The sequence below is a fragment of the Cyanistes caeruleus genome, chromosome 11, assembly GCF_971803275.1.
Source record: "Cyanistes caeruleus chromosome 11, bCyaCae1.hap1.1, whole genome shotgun sequence".
NCBI lineage: Eukaryota > Metazoa > Chordata > Aves > Passeriformes > Paridae > Cyanistes > Cyanistes caeruleus.
Window position 1 is genome coordinate 10437392 of NC_141711.1, and position 20889 is coordinate 10458280.

The 20889-nt window shown below is 44.1% G+C and overlaps 1 long non-coding RNA gene across 3 annotated transcripts in view; it reads left to right on the forward strand.

Annotated features, from left to right (window-relative positions):
- The window catches only part of LOC111934869 (uncharacterized), a 40633-nt gene that overhangs the window by 14636 nt on the left and 5108 nt on the right, over positions 1–20889 (forward strand). For 2 of the 3 annotated variants that reach the window (XR_002867461.2, XR_015275193.1), the window contains exon 3: positions 1130–4521. The exons of the other annotated variant lie outside the window; for it this stretch is intronic. This is a non-coding gene — a long non-coding RNA (uncharacterized LOC111934869). Of the gene's footprint in view, positions 1–1129; positions 4522–20889 lie in introns of those variants that run through there. 3 annotated transcript variants of the gene reach the window in all.

The window sequence follows — 20889 nt, forward strand, 5'->3', positions numbered from 1 at the left end:
TGCTGGGAAGGGACTATTTGTGAACTGGGCTTTCTCCTTGACAATTATTCTGTTCCTCTTCATGCTCTCGTGTGGCTTCCCAGCAGATACTGTTTGCTTAGGCCTACCTGTTTGATTCATCAGTTGTGAATGGGGAATTATATTCATTGAGTACCCAGACAGGTTGATTAAATTTTCCCACGTTTCCTGGTGGGAAATCAAGCTGGTATTTTAGTGGAAATCCCCAGACATTAAGATGACTTGCAGCCAAGGCCAGATAGAAGGAGTACATGTATGCCTATATATCTTTATCTGTGTATCTGTATATCTGCACATGCACAAACACAAAATGCATAGGTGTGTATATGTGTGATCATGTGTATTTACTCTGTGCCTGGCCAGTTTCAGTATCTTTCTTAGCAATTCCACTAGCATTCCCATGTGTTTCACTCTTTAATGGAGTTGGAAAGGATGTGTTTGCACTTTATTTAAGAAACTCTGTAAAAACAAAGGGATCTTAATCATCACTAACCATGGTAGCTGCAAATTAAATATCTGAGCTCTTGGAAGCTCGTTCATCGTAGATATCCTAAATGTCTCTGGGAGGAGACTTAAGGAATCGTTGTTAGTTCACCTGAGGGAGACTATTAGGAGGACATATATAGTGTAAGTAAAACAGAATGACATCTATAATGATGGATCTGGTACTTCTACTAAAAATAGTTCCTAGTTTTTGGATGTTTTATTTTACTTATATATCTTTCTCATTTAGAAAACAGCTTTAAGACCAGACCCACGCCATAACTTCCAAACTTAGGAATGCAGGAGGGAATCAGGGAAGCTACACAGGAAGGGGTCAAACAGCATGGAGGATAGAGGTTGTTATAAAATAACAACAATAATTTTCAATATCCTTTCTCTGGCCTCACCAGATGAACCATGAGGCCCTTTTGTCTGGTGGAAATTACAAAGTAGCTGATGATTCAGAGAAAAACCACTAGCTTAATTAGTAGTTCCATTAAGCCAATTTTCTAATAGCTCAGAGTGAAGAAAAATTCTTTGCTCTCCTAGAAGGGTAAATTATGATGAGTATTTTCCCATCAGGCTGTTTTATTTACCTACTGATGCTACTTTTGTGTGTGTATTCTAGAATAAAGCTAAACCTGAACTCTGGATCCAGCACTACTGAATTTTGGCAGATGGAAGATTTATACAGTGTCTTGGAGAACAAACTTGGCTTCCCCATCGTGCTGACAGGCTGAAGAGACCTCTCTGTAGGTCTAATTCAAACCATGCTTCAGCAGAATTGTGCAATTCCCAGCCCTTGATATGACATCAGACTTGCCAGGTACTCAGCCCCTCCTGGAACTCCAACCGCTTCATGAGGCTCCTGAGCAAGGCTTTGAGGTCTTGCTTCACCTTCTGCTTTTGAAATGGAGAGATGCAGAATTTCTGATTTGCCTGCATAAGGATTTAATTGAGGAGAATGTTCCCTGTAAGCTGCAGACATACAAGCTGTGGATATTAACTTCATCAGGACAGCACAAGTGTGTATAAACTGCACCCAACACAGAGCAAAGCTTTCATCTTCAGAGGGGCTGAGGTTTACATGCTGTTCTGCAGCATGGTGTTAGGAAATGGACAGCAACAGTTGGGAATCTTTTAAAAAGAAATATGCAGGACTGCTTTAGCCATCTGGAGAAGCAACCTTGATATTGCGCAAATGCTTTGCAAGGTTTTTTTGGTAGGCAGTTGGGGAAGATATGGAGGAACTCAAGCTCCTAAAGTTAACATAGCAGCTCTTTGGCTTGCACTTTACCCAAAATGAAAGCAAATCACTTGTTTTCTCTAGAAAGGGTCACCATCTCCCAGATATTTTTGTTTAGGGATGTTATCCACCAGCAGTGATACAGCACCCAGTCTGCACCAGGGGAAGCTGGTGTTGTGGTCCAGGGTGAGTGCGTGCATGTGAGTGCAGCTGAGTGCTGGAAGAGGACAGAGAGGAGGGAATTCACTTTTAAAGAAGCTTAGAGAAAAAGGAGATTTAAAAAAACTTACTCTCTCCATCTTTTCTCTGTGAATCAATTGAGAAAGATTAAACAATTCATTGAATCACTGCCAATCCAATGAAGCATTTACCAGCACAGCCTCAAAAAGATCCTCAGAATAACAGTGGAGATTCCTCAGCTCAGATAGGACTTGAAAGGTTCAGGGCTATGCTGAAAAGTGGTCTTGAAGGCAAGATCTGAATTGTGCTTTTGCCCAAGGAGTGCTGATGTGCACACCTTGTCCTTCATCACTCGTTAAATGAGTGTTTGCAGAGCTGCAGGATTTCACAACTGCCTTCTGCTTGGGATGTAATGTGATGGGGAAACCCGGGGGGCCACAGCTGTTCTGTGGTTGGTGAGATAATGGCTGTGATATTGGTCTGTACTGTGGTGTACAGCAGAGACGGATCTGGAACCAGTCCCACTGGTGGTTGTGTTGGGTCTCTGGGCTGTGCTAAGGAATTTAGCAAGACAGAATCTGTTTATGCAGGTATCTCTAGGCTTGTTTACACCCAGGCTTTGTGGGGACATCTCACCAGCCTGCTTGGCTCTGTCTCCATTTATTCACTGAAGGCAAACAGAACTTTGCCCTTACCCAACTGCTTCAAAGGTATTCACACTGCCTGTCTCTAGACAGACTTTCTTCTAAAGACATCATGTGGCACTGCTCATTGTTTTGTTCCCCATTTTGCTTCAGTCACACCTAGATTTCAAAACAAAATCTTAGGGGCAAGAACAAAATAGAAATGGACAATACTTGTGAGCAGATTTTAGATCTGCAGGCACCAATTGTAATTAATCTAGCCTAAGGTCCTCTTTGAGCCATAGAATTTCATTCAGTAATTCCTGAAGAATTCCTTTGATTGCTTTGATGTTATTTGACTTCCCCTTTGGCAAGTCATGGTCTCCTGTAAGGTTCAATCTCACAATTACCTGCGCTCCCACTGCTAAGTACGGAATAGTCCTGATTCCCGTGGAGCCTATTGAAATCAGCTCTGGGCAAGATCAAGCCATGAGCCTATTCTGCCTCCTCCCCTCCACCTCCTCTGCACATCCAGTTTTGTTGCTTGTTACCTTGTCAAGTCCTGCCTTTGAGAGGCCCTGGATTTGTGCTGCTGTCTCCCCATTTTCAGCCCCTCTGAGGTGAGCCTGTGTTAAAATGGCAGATCCTGTACAAATGCCTCATGCCAAGGACACGAAATGCCATCATCAGATGAGATGAAGCTGACATTGGTAGTACATGTAAATTCAGCCATAGACCCACATCCCAAAATGCCATGTAAATCCACATGTTGACATCTGCAGGCACTTGGTTCAGGATTTTAACAGTGTCAGAGGAGGTGACTGCCAGGCATTGGCTTCAGAATCTGATTTACAAGGAAAATTTGCACTGCAGTGGCATAACCTTTTCACTGCCTTTGCTCTGAGCAGAAAAATGAATTGTTTCAGACAACTCAGGACATGTTTCCAGGACCACAAGTGATAAACTGAGACACAAGTGGCCATCATCAGAACCACAGTTTCTGCATGCAGCTGCTCTTAAACCCTCCCCAGCGGCAAGAGAAAATGGTGTTGCTTCAGCTCTCGGGTTTGTGTAGTCAACAGAAAGAATCAGGTTGGGCCAGAAGAGTGATGTGGGATTTAGGAAATCCTTGTTTCCCATCAGGCTGCTGATTCCATGCGTGGCTATGGGCATTTGCACCTTGATAGCCAAACTGCTGGAAAACACGTGGACTTTGGGTCTGGTAGGGCATAGCCATGGGGAAGGTTTGTTGTGCTCTCCCCATCCTCTGCAGACAGACGTGGTGAAGGTCTGGCCACATCTACCCCAGGGTCCATGAGTCCATGGAAGGTTTCTCAAGCCTCCTGCCTCCTTCTCTGTGCCAGGGTAGAGTAGCTCCTATCCTAATAAAGATTAGAAAGGCAAACAGCCTCATGCTGTACCAGGCAGCATCAGTGGGCTCAGACCTTCTTCCTGCCCCTGGAGAGATCTGTGCTATTTATCTTGTTCTGAATCTCTGTCTTAATATCTGCAGCTTCTTGTTTCAAATGATTAGTGATCTGATGACTGGCATTAACAGTGATTAACAGAAACTCTGCAGAGAAAGAAGCACTGCCTGTGTATACACCATCTGAACTGGGGCTGTCAGTAAGTAGACTCAAGAGAGATTTATTCTGCATCACTCCCAGCCCTAAAAGAATGATGCTAAACTCTATCCCTGCTTTATGAAGCCTCTTATGGCACCCCACTGCTAGATTCAACAAACCATTTTGCATATATTTACTGTCTTCCTAGCCCATAAAAGCTGGCTTTCCTTTATTAACTACGGTTTACTGCTACTCTCAGCAGAAGCAAATAATGGAAATGAAACTGTACTCATTCTGAAGACCCCAGTACACTTCCAGATGTTGTTCACATTGGCAGTGTCTTGTCAAACTGTAATTGCATGTATTGTGATTATAAAATGGTTAATAAACATGAGTCTGACAGATATTATCACTTCCTCCACCCTATGTTACCACTGCAATGCATGAATGCTTAGGGGGCTGCTATTGTATCTATATCCTCACTTATCTAAAGCCTCTGTGCCATAAGTGCTGAGCATCCAACAGTGGCTTTCTCTTCCCTGTAGGAGCTAGGACTGCCTGGAGGAAAAACTGGGAACCCTTCTTAGGAGTATGGTTGGAGGAGAGGGAGTGAGCATCAGAGCAGGCTTGTCATGTCAATGCCATGACTGTCTGCTGCTGTTCACATTACTCTCTTCACCTTGGGCTGTTGCTGGTTGAGCTGTAATAAACTTCCCTTGAGTTAAAGTGGTCACACTAAAGGTATTTTCAGGCTTTACCTCTCCACAGATCCAAACATTAATTCAGATCATAATAATGTGCTTAACCTCACGAGTAACTGACTGTATGAAGAACGTCAGGAAGATGATTTGCTTAATCCTTTGGTGGCCACTTGACCTCACACATCCCCGTATTATTATTTGGGGGTGGTAGATCAGCAAACGTTTATGACTGCACCTTTCCTTGGCAGCCAACATTACTTTGGAAGGCTGAGAGTCAGGATGCAATTCTGAAAACTTGCAAGTGGCACCTCTCACCCGGCCTGCTCCAGGAGACCTCATGAAAAATCATGTCTGGAAGGTAGAACAGAGCCAGCCTACCCATACAAACTAAAATGGCCTCACTGAGCTCTTCTGTCAGCACAGAGAGGATCCAGTTCAGTCTCCTGTGCTGAATACAGCAACAATATTCACCTCCACTCAATATTCTTGTGATGGGTCATGGGAGGGGCCTTCCAGTGCTCTCATGGCCCCAAAGAACTACCAAGGAGTTTTCTGTTTCCTTGAGCAGTCTTCTAAACTTGATGAAGTTTGCTGGTTGCTCTTTTTCCAAACAGCCTTGAGGGCACAAATGTGGGTCATGTCTGTCCCTTTTGTGGGAAGTATGTTTTGCTCTGCTTGAAAGCACAGCACACAGTTGTTGGCAGCAGTCTGAGTAAATCCAGCTGCACTGTTTAGCAGTTTAATTATAATCTCTGTGCCTATGGCACCTTCCATCCAAGAATCACAGAGCTCTTTACAAGCATTAATTCATTTTCAAAGGTAATCTGGTGAAATAGCTAAGAATCCTGTCCATTTTCTAAATATGTGAAGGGAGAGGGAGATGGAAAAGGATGTGAATGCTCAGGAGGATAAGAGGTGCAAGATTCATCCATTCACATGGTCATTAATGACTCCAGACGTAGAGGTGTCATTTTTTAGCTAGGTTGCACATCCCAGTGCAGGTGTAGGCCTGATAGGGATCCCCCACTTCAGTATACTCCACTGCTGCAATTTTTGGCCAAGTTGGGGATCCTGTTGTGTGGGAACTTTCACACATGAAACTGCACTATTGGAAAAATCACGACCCAGTGAGCCTGACAGTTATCAAAAGCTGTTAGCAGAGCTGGGACCAGAATCTGTGTATCTCACCTCTTTGCAGCCTGTCTTTGCAGCTCTCCTTCCTGTTCTGAGTGAAGGCTCCTGAGGGGAGTCCTGCCACGGTGTTGTGTGACTTGTCTTGGTGCCAGTGGCTCTAATGCATATTTGAAACTCGTTTGGCACCTCAGAGGAGAAAATCAAAGCAGATCTTTGCACTGCATCTACTGTACTATGTGTGTGGTCACTCTGATGATGAGTTCTGACAGCATAATCTTATTAAAGTTCATTCCTGACAAACAATATAGATATGGGTATAGGGGGGAAATCACATAGTGTTAGCAATGACAAGGTAACCTTTATCAGGGTACAGTACCTATTAATTGCTGAAAAATTCCTGCTTTAGAGAGGCTTGTTGGACTCACAGTTGGCTCTGCCTCCATTTGCTTTTGTTCCAGTTTAACTTCAGCATTATAATTAATTTGCTCTCCTTGCCTTCCCTTGAGGCCTCTGTCAGCCCACAAAGCATTTCTCAGCAATATTTCAGGAGAAGCTCATAGGCTTGATAAACCTATCTAGCTCTGTATTCCAGAATCTGGGCCTGTTTCCTCTCCTTCTGTGCTCTTGGCCTCAAGAAACAAAATGGGTTTTATGATTTAGTGTCTGATTTCTGTGCTGAGGCAAGAATGATGCAATCACTACCATTTGTTTGTGGTAGCATCGTTTGTACAAACGCATCCCTGATGATTCATAGGCAATTGCGGTTGGTAGGTACCAGGATGTATGCACTGAATAGGTTTTTAGTTATGAATTCACTAGAAATTAAGCTGAAACTTAGCAGCTCATTTTCCAGATGCCACTGATGCAACTGTCAGACAGGAACAACTCCCAGTGCCTGCTTGCCTGAGCCAGGATTGGAGATTTGCAAGTAAAAAGCTTTGGCTTACAATTTCAATCACCAGTAGAAATTTTTTGGCATTCAGCTTTACCAAAAGTGCTGAAAATCTACTGTTCCTAAATCAGGTCACCTTAACTTTTCTCACTTTGGACACCCATGAGCAGAGTCACTGGAAACCCCCAGCAGGCTGGGGAAATACTTATTTTTGTTTCCAGCCATGAAACACTTGAGGCTGCCATGTCTCCTGCTTTTTATGAATACAGTGAAGCTGGCTGGTCCTTATGGAGAGTCTGTCCTGCAAAGCACCTTGCAGGCACTCGGTGGGAAAAAGTCTATGCCCTGAAGAGCACAAAGCCCAGAGCACACTTACACAGTCTCAGGGTTAGTGAGATAAAAGGCAAAGATTTCTAAACCAGCCATCTGCGTTTAGGAGCCAGTGCCCAAACTGAGGAGTGTGTCCCACTGAAAATCAGAGACATTTGAGCTGTCCTGATGGTTTGATGAATTTGCTCGAGGCTGCCCAGGGCCTATGGAGCAGGGGTAGGAGCCATGTCCAGAGCTCAGAACTTGGGCACAACCTAAACCACTCTCTTCCTGCTCCACAACTGCCTACACTCACAAGCTCAAATGGAGTGGGCTTGCTAAATGTGCTCAGGCAATATAGCTTTTTTTTCATTTCTTCCTGTCTGCAGAGAAGATAATATTAATTACTCTGTATTCTGGAAAGTGATAAATAAATAAATAGATGGAAATCCAAAGGAAAAAAAAAAATCTGTAAATAGGAAACTGATGATTTATGAGGCACCACCTGAGGAAAATTCTCCATTTCTTTTATGCTTGGCTATTTCAGTGCTGTATTCTCAGGCTGGGAGAATGAATCCTAATATGCAGATGAGGCTGTGATAATGATTTTGTGCTGCCTGGATTACAGAATCATATTTTTGATGCAGATGTATTTAAGACATCTAAGCAGGGCTCTGAGTTCCCTGCATAATTTGATGAGCAATAAGTAAGACACAGGTATGCCATGCAAGCAGCAAAATGTTAAAAGGTTATAGAAGTGTATTACATCCAGTCATGTGAGAGAGCAAATTAACAGCACTGTTCTTCCAAAGAGACATGGGCTGTAGAGGGAAAATCATCAACTTCATCTCACTGGGAGGGTTTAAAAAAAAAAAAAAAAAAAGAATAAAAAAGACACTTGCTTATTTTATGGACTTGCTAGCTCTGGCTGGTGGGCTGCAGGGACTCAGCCATTCTTCCAGCTGAGTTTGAGTTTACTTTCAAATTTTTTAATATATATATTTATTTAAATAACTTGAGAAAAATGTGTTTATTCATGCAGTGGCATTTCCTGTGCTACTTTGAGATATCAGTAAAAGAGTCTTGGCACAAAAATCAGTCACTTTGGAATATTGTCCCATTAGTTTGCTCTGTCAGTAAAATGGGAAGCATGACTCTCCAGCATACAATTCCTACTGACATTCAATCAAAACATCTGACCTAACATTTTAGTACTGACACCCAAATTACAGGGCATTTTCTGAATAGCTAACAATTCCTTCTTTTCTTCTTTTTCTCCCCTTCTCTACCTCCTTCCCTCTCCCCTCCCTGTCCCCTTTTTTCCTTTAATGTGATGTGTGACTGTTCCTTGTCAGGAGCGCATTCCCATCCCGCTAAGTGTCAGCGTGCTCCTATCGGCTTGCAGCAAATTGTGCTTTCCCTGGGCTCTGGCTGATGGGATGAATGGCAGCCCAGAGATAGCCCTGTCCTTCACAAAGCAGAAAGGCCCAGAGTTCCCACAATTGCTTTTCCCTGCAAGCCCATTATGGTAGCAGGTCAAGGGAGTCAGAAAGTTGCAGGGGAGAGAGAATTAAAAATAGTGGTCTGGAAAACTTGGCAATATCCTGGCTGTAATCAGATGGAAGCAGAAGAGTAAGGGCATAACAAAAAATCACCCAGAAAAAAACTCTTCCTCTCTCTCCAAAGCATTTGTGTCACCTGAACCTAATGTGGTTTTGCAAGGCTGAAGTTCAAGGCTTTAAGCTGAGGATAAAACCCCAGCTTCATCTCCTCCTGCCATCACAGACAGAAAGGTGATGTTCAGTGGCAGCTCTCGCATCCATATGTGCTTGTCACTGCAGAGAAACCCAAACTGTACTAAAAATGGGACCTAGACCTGGATTTCACTCAGCTTGCTGTATTAAAGCATATTAAAGGTGGGTGGTAATTGCATTACATGCTGCATTACACAGAACTGTTGGTGAAATCTGAACACAGACCCAAGTTTTCCTTCCAGATGTCTGTCTTGGCTGGTGCACTGAGACAGGGAGGCAAGTGGTATTTTGGATGGGTCTGATATCACCTGCCCCACTGAATTTGAAAAAGCCATGAGTCTCTGCTTCAGGAGCTGCCCTGTTTCACCCTCAGTGTTCCCAGGTCAGGATGGGGCAGAGCTGTACATCATTGCCCTGTTACTTACAGGGAATATGTCAGCACTGTCTGTGTCCAGTGGCTGCTCCTTTGCTGCTCCTTGTACCTGAGCCCAGCCCTGGGCTCTGGCCCTGGCCTGGCCTTGTGTGGAGGAATTGCTAGAGCAGCAAAGAGCACTACCTGAGAGCATCACTGGCCATTGCTCCAGAGAGAGCCTCTGTTAAACCCTGCCAAGGAGGCTACAAGGCTTTCCTGAAGAGCTCTGAAGCAATAAGCACTTTTTTGCCCTTCTGCCACCTCAAACAGCAACAGCAGCTGTTACCAAGCCAACAGCAAAGCAAACGAAGCTCTTGTGCTGGGGCTGGGAGGTGCTGCTAATGACATTCACTTGCTGCAGTTCAGAAGTGCTGGCAGGGAGATCATGGAGCAGTCAGGTATCCAGACTTGGAAACCTGGATGTTTATGCAGGGGTGAGCATGCCCTGTCTATTCACAAATTCTTCGCCTGCATGCACTGGAGGTTTTATGAGGAGAGCCTAAAGATAATAACAAAGTAAGAAAGAAGAGGGACTTTCCAGGGGCCCCATCCAGCTCCATCTCCGTTGCCGTGCGTGGGAGTTGCACTGGGCTCTGAGCAAACAGACGGTTCCTCCTCACTGCCTGGGCTGGCAGCATATGGCATTCCAAATGTGTTTGGTTTAAAGGTTTGAGCTGGTATCCAGCTTCTAACTTCCAGCAGGTCCCCATCACGGTGCTTCATCTGCCTGCCAGAGTGATGGGCCAAATGCAGCTCCTTGTACTCTGAATATGTGTTCCTGTAGCACGAGCAATACTGTGAAGCTGGGCACAAAGTTACCCACATCTCCCAGAATTTACATGCTCTCATGGAAATATGGTGGGATTTCAGCCCTGCTGGGTTCCAGATTTGCTTCAGTGAATCAGTCCTCGTTCTGCTGCTCATCCTGGGAACCAAGTCTTGCCAAGACACAGGGCGTAACTGTCCAGAAAAGGAGGCTCTTGTACACCTCTGTTAAGGAGGCTGTTAAGGAGTTTGGTTTTTTTACTGATTTTTGGTAGCACTTGCTGCCTTCTCAGTGCAAATGACTGGCAATAAAAACAGAGCTAAGAAGATGCTTTTCCAGTGGCAGCCATATTCCTTACTTTTTCCTCATTTGGCTGTTTCTGTCCTTTTAGGCTATGGCATCTTTGGAGCACAGACGTCTCTGCATCCACCCTATAGACTAAAGTTAATTCTTTCAATTCCTTTCCTATCCTGAGCAGTGATCTTCCACTCTCAAACATTAAGGTAGCCTTTGTGATCCTACCTTAGCAAATGTTTCTACAGCAAATTTCTGTCTGCTAAAGGGCTCTTCTGTCCAGGGCAGAAAGGTAGAGCTGGGAACTAATGGCCAGGAGTTGAAGCCAGATAAATTCAAAGGAGACATAAGGAAACCAGGTTCACATTTTAAGCAGAGAAGTTGATTTGGAACTAGTCCAAAGAAAGTGGTGGATTCCTTGCATCCACCTGGCCTTAAAGCGATCCTGGAAGCACTTTCTGGAAGATCTGTTTCAGCAGACACAGGTTGTTACACTCACACAGGGACACTGGGTAAGATGTAATGGCCTGAAATAAACAGGAGGTCGTCCAAGCTGTGCTAATGGCCTTTTCTGGCCCTGAGCTCTATGACTCAGTGAATAGCACACATATAAAAATATACTCTCTAAAGCAAGCTACTTAAATACGTGCCTGACTCTAAGTGTGGAAGTATTCCAGCTCTCTTCTCGGGGACTTGCCTACTAAATCAAGGCTCATGTCCTGCAGGCTTGATCTGATACACCTTGAAGTCAGCAGGGATCTTATCCCTGACCACTTCAGGCTGCAGATCAGGCTGTCAGAAAGACACAAATAGGTTAGTACAACTCCTGGAAATGTGTTTCATGCTGAAAGCACTTTCCACTTGTATGCGCTCTGTCTGATGGAAGATCTCAAAGCATTTTGCAAACATTAATTCTCTACTTAATTAAACTTAAAACACAAAGCAGATGAGCTTTGTGTCTTTCTTCAAGCACCATTTATCAAAGGAACAGGTTGCTCTTGTCATGCTGACAACAGCGAGCAACTTTCCCGCTTGCATTGTGTTTCTAAATCCAGTTTAAGTTGTTTTCCTTCAATATGAATAATTTTTGAACCATTTTTGAAAGAAAAATGCAATCCAAGCACACTTACTTATTTTGTTGGTGGTGCTGGAAATTAAAGTACAAATGCTTTATCTGCATTACAAATACTATTACAAAGTACTGTGGTGCTTTAATCTATCTTCTAGATTTTTTTTTATTATTATTATTCATGCTTGAAGTGCTTCATCTTCATGCTCACAGTAGTTACCATAGGTACACACAGCAGCACCAGCCCCACTAGAGGGTTTTCTGTGTTTTGTTTTCTTTTTCCTGATGCTCTTATTATTTGGATCACATTAAAGTATAAACAAGCCAACAGATGTGCCCACAACCTGGTAGTTCTCTTGGTAGAAGGAAATACTTGATTGCAGGAAGAGGGGTTTTGTGTGTGTGCTCATATTGGGATAATGTCCTGAGTGCTACTTGACAATGGTGTTATCAGAAAGTAGATTGGAAAATGTTGCCTAAAAATCACATGGGAGACAATACATAGCTGCAGGGAAAGACCTGATGGTGCTGGATTTATATTTGGGTTGGCTTGACTAATGTTCCAGTCCCTATTCTGAAGCACAGTTATGCCTGTCTCCGTCTGGCTGTTAAAAGCTAAAGGATGATGGATCTGAGGCTGCAGCATGAGGGGAATTATTGGAGCTTCAGTTCCTTCAAAATGCACCATCTGTTTAGCAGCCAGGGCGACTCTAAGACAGGAGACCTCTCATATCCAAGGCTGAACCCTTATATTTGGTCCTTCCTTCAGACAGAGGGAAACCTGAGAGGTGTGGTATGTTTTTATCTAAGGACAGTGATTCTCTGTGAAGAATAATATCCTGTGTGGATGTCCTATCTCCTCTGCTCATTAATTGTGAAAACTCAGTGTAGGCTCAACCTGAGACCTGGTGCTCTCAGAGACAGAGCTGCTGGAGGAGTGACCACACCAGCTGGGACAAAGCAGAGGGGTTTTCCTGCATTTCTGCATTTTGGGGATGAAAGTTCACCTCTGTAAAGCAGTGGCTTCATTCAAGCAGCAGCAATTACCGCACTTTGCAGCAGGTGAGTGTCCACAGCAACCAATTTTATTCTTTGATTGCTCAGAAGTGGCTCAATCGTTTCCTGGATCATTTGATACTTGGGTAAATCATGATTTACAAATATCCCTATCAAAATCCCCCAAGCCAGCTTCTTTTATCTGATTTCCCTCTCCTCCTCTTTTTCAAGCAAAATCTCATCAATCAGGCTATTACAAGGAAATGTTAGTATTTTAAGTTCATTTGCTATGTATGGACAGAGTCAGCACACACATCCAAGCACATAAAAATTTGATAATCCACATTTCAAAAAGAGATATCAAAAAGCATAATTTAATATGCTCTCATTGAAAAAATAATGAACTGCACATTCCTTAGTGCTGTATATTCAACAATCCTGATTACTGAAGCTATTTACATGAGGAAGATGATTTGCACAGCCTGAAGGGTTAGGAGGTAGTGATGCGGATGGGCTGTTTTTTTGTTGCTTTTCGATTTCCAGTGAAGGCCAAGTCTTCTGATTCCTGGGAACCTGATGCACCAATGTCCAGGGCCACCACTGAACTATGGATTGAGCCATGGAAATGGTTCATCATAACCTCTCTCAAGATGGAGAATGATTGAATTGGGCTCTTTTATTGGAAAATGCCTGGCAGAACCAAAGCCTCCGGGATTTCTTGACTGATTGTGCTTATATGTGGTTGCTGGAACCTACAAGCCTGGCAGCTTTTTTTCTCCATGTTTTCACGCCTGTGGAAGGAGGAGTAGAGTTGTGGTAGTTTGGTGAACACCCCATAAATTTCAGATGGGTTTGTGGACAGACATCCTGTAGAGGCAGAATTGCGAGTGCTTGTGTGGGACAGCCCACAGCAGGGCTTTGCCTTTGCTATGTGTTTTGGGAGAGATAAGAGCAAAGAGATATGAGATTCTTTCATAACATGTGTTCTAGGCTGATCTGCTCCATCACTGAGATGTTGAGCTGTGGAAATGGAGTATTTAAGCCATAAGTATTTGTGATTCTCCCATCTTGCCTCTGTTCAGAGATGAACACAGGAAGGTAGTAGCACTTTCACATTAGAGTTTGGTGGACAATCACTTCCTAGCAGGAGAGCGTGTACCTCTGAGGAAATGTGCTGAAATTTATGCAAATGTATGCAAATGCACACAAATTTGCAATCTACTTTCCCCCCACCTTCTTGTGCAGAGGATATTAGCAGGTATGCAAAGATCTAAAATTATCCAATTGCGAGGAACGCTGTAAAAGAGTCAGGAGGGGCAAAGTTTGGAGATTCAGTAGATATGGATGTTTACTGAACTCTCTCCTCCCATCCATCAATAATAAAGAGATTAATCACTTCTTCCTCCTACTGCAGGAAAACCTAAAATCATAAACACCTAATTGTGCTGGGGGCAGTGAATTCACATGAAAACTGTTGGTCTGTTATTGAATTGGAAGGAGTTGCCAAATCTAATGACAGAGTTCCTTTCACTTGCTTTTTTTTTTCCCTGTAATTTGGAAATTCAGTGACAGAAGGATGATTTTCAAGCTAACTACTATCTGGATTGCTGAAACACATGCATCCAGAACTCGACATTTTGAACAAAACAATATTTGATCCAGACAAGTAATACAGCAACTATGTGGATACACTGTTGGGTGGTTCTTCCTCCCGTGAGAGATACTTTTCCCCTCTTCTCTCAATAGCAAACCAGAATGTTCTGCACCCTCGTAATTACCTAGTGGTAGATTGGGTGATTCTGTATATGTGTTGGGAATGTCTTCATTTCTTCATGCCATGTAAAAAGTTAAAAACAATCCAAAGAAACAGTTACCCATGAAAAGAAACGTTTGCAGAGACCTCGAATGCATCCAGGTCTGTCTATTGGTGAGCCTGGCAGCCCTTTGTATTTCTGGTCCTGCACCTCCATCATGCTGCTTTCACTGTGTGTGCCTGAACAGCTCTGAGAGTCTGGATCTGGACTAAAACCAGTGATTCTCTGCTGCACTTTACACTTGTTTAGGTGATTCTGCAGCTTTTGCCCAAACTGAGCACAACTGGCAATCTCATGGGCAAAGATATGCTTAGAATCACAGGATCATTTAGGTTGCCAAAGGCTTCTAAGGTTATAATGTCCAACTATTACCCCTGCAGTGCCGAGTCCGTCACGGATGGATCATGGGATGATGCCGGGATCACATCACTGCTGGGCTCTGCAGTGCCAGGCAAACACACGGGCTGGAGAGCTCAAAAGGAACCAGCCCCATGGGCACAGAAAACCTCTGACTCCACTGCGAGCCTCAGATGTGGCTGAAGCTCCGGGAGGCTCAGAGAGCCAGTTGCCTTCTAAATCAAACAGCGGCTCCTCTCCCTCCTCCGGCTCGAAGAATGGCCGTCTGTAGATGCCGAGAGGAGAGGGCTGGCCTGGCAGGGGCTGGGAGCGCCCCTGGCCCCGTGCGAGCCGTGGCGGTGCGGAGCAGCCCGGGCTCGGGTACCACAGGGTGTCACTCGCAGCCCACGAGTGGAGCGGGCGCTCCCCGCCCGGGGAAAGGGCGTGCGAGAGGCTCGGAGCAGGGGAACAGAAACCTCGCCAGCCATTTGCACATCTCCTCTGACTGCCGGCATGCAGACGAAGTTTCCAGTCTGGCGTTTTCCAGAGAAAGTCTCCCAGGGAATGAATTGTCATGGTCCAGTGCAGACACGAGCAGGTCTAGAGAGGGATGTGTGGGAGTATGAAGGAGAGGGGGATAAAATAAATAGAGATTTGCAATAACCTGCACTATTAATGTTTGCCTGTTTCAAACTGTCTTTAGGGTTTGTTTTCCAAATTTCTTTTAATGGGATTTATTTTTCTTAAACTCACAGGATTTTTCTGTTTTGGACCAGGTTCCTGGAACATTTGGTTTTGAGAACAATTCTTATTAAGATCTATCTAGCAGTCTATCTGTCAGAGACATTTTCTGCATATACAATCGCACTGACAAGTGTCTAAGATTTTCCGGGCTAGGAAGCCTTCCATTTGGATTGGCAGCTTGGGGCATGTGAGCCAGGTGGCCTCAGGAAAGCTGATTCAGCACGTGGCTTCTGCCACTGCCTGCAGGACTTGGCCAGCAGCAGGATTTGTGTCCTGCTGAGGCAACAACGATTTCCAATGAGCTTTGCTTCTTGACCTGGGAAAAGGGATTGGGCAAGGAATGGAGGCACTGAGCTTTCCCCTTCTTGATGTTTTTGCTGCATGAATCACATCTTGTCCGCCTCAGGCATAATCCCTCCTGCTGCTTCTGTAATTTGCCCATTTGTGTCAATTTACAGGTTAAAAAGAAGGGTCCCAGTCCTGCTGCTGATGGGTCTCCAGACAGCTTGGGTGGAACTTTCCACATGGATGTTCACAGTGTTTGGGGTAAAGGACATTTTCTTTCTTGGTATATAGATCACCAGGGTCCATTGTAAGAGTTCTTGGCCTAGCTACCTCTTGTTCCCCCTTTTCTCCTGTGAGTTCTCTAAGTGTGAAGAGCCTTCTTTTTGTCTGGAAAGGCTCAGCATGATCCACTGGAAAGAAAGAAAGGAGGTGGAGAGGACTCCTCTCCCTCTCCCCTCTAATATCATAGGTGGCTCATCAGCAAATTTGCAGTGAACTTCTTTTCCTGGTTTTATGCAAATCCTTGTTGGGGGGAAAAACCCCATAGATTTGAAGAAAAGGAAAGTATGTGCTCTTTAAAAGTAATACCTGTCCTGAAATTCGAAGACAGTCAAAGATACAGCCTTTGAATTAATCTTTTTGTACATTCCTCTTCACAACCCTTCATGAATGCACAGACAAGAAGCTTAGTCTGTGCAAAGCACTGAAGAAGTGACACAAATAATTCCTTTGTACACTGCACACCCCACAGCTGTAACACTGTGATCTGTTGGCTACTTTGGCATCTCGGGAATGGAGCAGAGGAAGCCAACAGATGCACTGACTTTGTATGAGTCTGTTCTGTGCCATGCCTCCTTCAGCTACCCTGGATGATTTGTCACTAGGGATAGAGGTGCCATTTAGTCTTGTTTGCTTGGAGGGAGTCCCACGTGTGCATCCAGCACTGAGATATCTTCAACCTCGGGAGCAAGGAGTCCTGTCCTCGGTGACTCTGTGCCCCTTTCCTTTGTGTCTCTAGGTACTCCTGACCCATCAGAGTGGGAGATCAGATCTGTTTGGAGCATATGGAGTCATTCCACATCACTAAGTTAGCTTGGAAATGAGATTTGGCAGTGGCTGTTATCTATTACCACTTGACAGAGGGTTGGCTTCCTGTCAGATTTGTCTCTAGAGTCTTCTTCCACAGGCATGTGTCCCTGTCGCAAAATTCGCCATCCCAAATGACATCAACTGTGCCTTCCCCGCAGGAGCTGAATTAGCCCTAGAGACTCCCTCATCCATCAAAAGCTGGAGCCAAGTCATGCTAGGAAAACAGCAGGATGAGGAAATTGTGCTTTCTAAGTCCCACTTGTTTTATGGATAGGTCAAGACCTCCAATCACCAGGGTCATCAATCCAATTAGAGATGTACTTAACGAAACCCTGTGAATGCTCATTATCAGCGAGTGCTGCAATGTGTGCCACAGGAGAAGGGCAACAACACAGACACAGAGGCAGCCCAGTGATGCTGACCTGTTCAAAGGACTTTTCCATGGACATGATTTCTGTGGCTGCCCCTGCAGCTTCCCAGCTATTGTCAGTAAATCAGAGGAAGGTGAAATTTGTGAGTTTAATTGTGCCTGCAGTTAATGCAGAGAAAATGGGAGCTGTGGGCTGCTGCAAGGCTATTTCTTCTTGGTGAGATTCATTTCATTGAACTTCACCTGGTCACTGAAACTCCAGACATTCTTCTAAAATGTCTGAGTCTCTCATTTCTCCACTGGCCTGAGATCGATTTTCAGCTCTCATTGAAGCTGGTTTCTCCTTCAGCACAGATGTCTTTGTGGGCATCCTGCTGGTCTCCATCCTAGACTGAGGGGCTCCACCTTCCCATTGGCAGACACCAACAATCTAGAAGTTTCCACTGAGTCATTCAGACTTGCAGCCCAACCTTCCTGGCTGTCCTGAAGCATGGTTTGCCTCAGCTGCACTACAGCTTCCCAAGCGGGCACCTGCTTTTGAAAGACTTCACCTCCCCTTGATATTTCTAAACATGATGCTTTGCCCTGCTAAGCAAACAGCTAGAAACCAAAATGGAAACAAGGGAAAATATGACACCCTCTGTTAATAAATGCAAAGCGAAGGAAAACAATTTTGCCAACTAGGCAACTCAAATTAGACTTCTCTCTCAGAGGAATATGGTCGATTTGTAGCTCTTATTACAGTGTAATGCTATTTCCCTAAAAGTTTGTGTGTGCATTTTAATGAATTCATAAAACCCGGACTGTAAAAGCCCCATGGGGGAAACCTGGCAGCTCTTTAATTCAGCATTAAAGCTCAACTGATGTCAATTGAATTGATTTCTGCACATAGAAATTGCATTCGTTGAATGAAAACTTTAGCCCTTGCCATTCCCCCTTTTAGAGCTCACTGTAACACAATTGGCTCCTTGAGTCAGGCTCAATTACATGTTGAAAGTTTATAATCTGGTGGGCTGAATGGAGGCTGTGAAATCAAGAGAGAAAACCCAGCTAACCTGATTAAACCCTACACCACGGCCGTCCTGGGGCACTGAATCCTTCCTGGAGCACAGGGGCCAAGCTCTTCTCGGAGTAAGCAATGATTGCAGCTCAGGACTTTATTCTGCTAACAACCACAGCAACCTCAGTGTCTCCAACGGGAGTTCAGAGCTCTGACCTAATTTTAAATTTCTCCTCTTTTAGCCTCATGAGAGATTTGAATCAAAACAGGAATTGTGAAGGGAAGGGAAAGATTCAATGGTTTCACTGGGTTTGGATTCTCTTCTAGTGTCAGACACATCTGTGTTAGAGTATGACCCCATTTGCAGTTGTGTTTCATATGAGTTTTACATCCCTTTTTTTGCTATTAGCCTGGGGAAACTCCAGTAATTCCCCAAATTTTGACCTAAACAGAGTCAAAGCCAGGAAAGTTTTACTTGTTGGAAAGTTTTAGTTGTTTCCACAAACTCCAGTGTGCAGGAGGAGTTGCTGACTCCTGCAGGTATTTCAGCAGATGCAATCTGCAACAGATCCCATATTTTGGATTTTATTTCTAGAATTGCTCCCAGTTCTCCTATGAACATAGTACAAATCTGATGAAAGCAGCCTTTGTTTGCACTCTTCTATTGAGGGTCAGATTAATGTTAGCTGTTCTCTTTGCTTTTCCAGTGTTTTGAGTACTTCTAATGCTTTTTCACTGCTCCCAGAGCCAAAAGCATATGAAGAAAAAAATTGCAGATCTTCCCATTATTAAAAACCAATCAAATGGGCTTTTTCTGTGTTTCAGCCTTCAGTGGAGGATAGACTTGTTCAAACCATTTGCTTATCCAGAGCCAGCATTGCTGTAACTTCCATGGCACAGAGCCACCTTCTAAAATCCCTTTCAGTTTGTTTGGGTCATATGCAAAGAATTATCCTAGTGACAGCAGTGAGTGTTGGTATGGTGTATTCCAGCCAACAGCCACAAGGTTTACTGCAGCCACACATCCTCACACACCCATCTGAGACAAGTGTTATAATGCTGTTTTATGGATGGAGAGAGTGAGCAATAGAGATGTTCAGTGACTTGGGACAATGTGGCTGACTTCCTGACTGCCAGCCCTGAGCTCTGGTCTCCACCTCAGTTCCTCCATGGGGTGTGTGAGACTTCTCTGAGCCCCAGAGTCCAAAGTTTTGGATGGAAAAGCTTTTTTTATTCTTACATCTGAACCTGGTGTTTAAACCTGTGTCCCCACTGAGAGCCTCTTATCCAGCCCAGAACTGCCTGTGGTCATTGTAATAAGGTCAGACTTGAGAAACTTCAATCCTTTAGTGAAAGAAAAGTGCAGGTCTCTGCTTTTATTTGGTCTGCAGATCTAAAGGAAAAGCCTCATCCTCTTCATGGCTGCTGAAGGTAGGTCAAAGACAAGATGCTTCACTACATCTGGGTTACAAAGACCTTTTAAGTGGCATTGGCCCTTTGTGGTGCACAAGGAAGGCCTTTGGGGTACTGGGCTATGTGCCAAATGGCCAGGTAGTCATGGGGCAAACTCGAAACATCCAGCACAGTGGGAGTTTCCACTGGTCCTGGGCATGGACGGGATCTTTTTCCATCATTCACAAACTGGTCTCCTACTTGCAGTCCACAAGTGTTTTCAAATCCTTCTTTGGAGAAAAAAAACACCCCAAGCCTGTCTTGTTTAGTGATGCCATAAGTACTGAGCTAATTGCAGAGGAACAAGCAATTTTATTTGAGCATTTCAGTATATGTGTCTTTCACAGTGGGACAGAGACTGTCAAACACATGGAAGGTGCCCAAGAAATGGTCACAGATGATAATTAACATAAATGATACAGAACCAAAAAACCCCAGACTCTAAGAGTTTTCAAAAGCAAATAATAATTTTGGGCACAGTATCACATGAAGGCGTAATATCCCAGAGTCCTGAGCAGCCTCTCTGAAACACAGCAGACGAATACAGCAGAAAACTTTCCTTGAAGTTCCATTTCTATTTTCCTTTTCTTATTTATCAGTCTAGTCCCATGTCCTACAGACTCACCAAGCAGCACTTAGCAGGATTGCCCCTGCCTATTATTGACTTTTTCTGTGCATGCTTTCTTACACCATGAAAACTATAGAGCCTGGTAGATCTCTGCAGGCTTGGAGAAGTAAGCAGAATATTGAGGGTGATGGTTATCCAGGCTCACAGAGGGCTCATTTCTCTATTGCCATAAGTTTGAGTGGGAGCACATATTGAAAATCAATGTCCCTGAATCCCTCTGATCTTGTTTTCCCAAAAGACACAGCTGCCCTCATAAGTTTTTTTGGGGAAAAAAAGGAGCAGCAAAGCAAAAAAAAAAGAGTCTAATGTTCAACTTCAAAATGAATCCCCATTTTCCTAACCAAATGCTGGGGAGAAATCATCCTCAGCATAGGCCATGTGCTTATCATTTTACAGCCACAACATACTTCGCTTTGTTGGCTTTGCCAAGCAGCATGGCTGAGATGCAAATTGTGGGAAAGAAAGGAACAGCAGAAGGACTTTTTTCCCTTCTCCTTTCATTCAAATTTTTTTTGCTGTATCATCAACTTCAGGCATCCAGCAAAAATAGCCGTGAAATATGGAAATGTCTTGTTCATAGCACAGTGATTTTTAAAGGCTTCTGCTGTGCAAATGCAGCTGAGATAGGCTTCTATAGTCTCTTGTCATCTTCCACTGTAACAGCGCTTCCTCGCTATTTCACTGAATAAGCAGATACAACGGGAAACTATTCACCAAACTAAAACAACA